Here is a 675-nt window from a genome sequence, read left to right as displayed (position 1 = left end):
TCAAGTAAGGAATCTTAACCCCACCACTCTTGTTCCTCAACGTACCAGTTGTGATGCTTGCTGCCTCTATGTCTGGTTGTCGCAGATTCTGGCTGGACTATCAGACCCTGTAATGTTCGAACGATTATCCAGGACAGCAGCAGCTGTCGGTCTAATATTAAGTGCCGAGGAAACCATGAGATCTCCAGATCTTTCCACAGAGCCAACCATGGTCAGCAACTCGCCCCTGGAAGAGCTGGACTCACCTACCTGGGCAGCAAAATGTCTATCAATGGCACTCCTGAGGAAGAAGTGAACATACGCATAGGAGAGGCACAGACTCCCTTATGTCAGTTCAAGACTGCCTGTGGAAAATACCTGGTGTAACATCATCCACCAAACTGAAGGTATACCTGGCCTCCGTGAGACCAAAACTGATGTATGCTTGTGAGACCTGACCTGTACGAAAATCTGATGTAGCACGCATTCAGGCATTTGAGTTCCGCTGCGGGAGGCAGATACTCAAACTCAGTTATCCTGGTCGGGTGTCGAACCAAGATGTTCTGCACACGTTGGGTACTCCAACAACCCCCTTCACAGACGCCTCACTTACCTTGGCCATGTCCTACGTATGGACGAACGACGTCTAGTTATGGTGGCCCTAACGGCAGACCCTGCACCTGCCTGGAAACGCCC

Source organism: Penaeus monodon, chromosome 24 (assembly GCF_015228065.2).
Source record: "Penaeus monodon isolate SGIC_2016 chromosome 24, NSTDA_Pmon_1, whole genome shotgun sequence".
NCBI lineage: Eukaryota > Metazoa > Arthropoda > Malacostraca > Decapoda > Penaeidae > Penaeus > Penaeus monodon.
Note: the sequence above shows the minus strand (reverse complement) of the source record.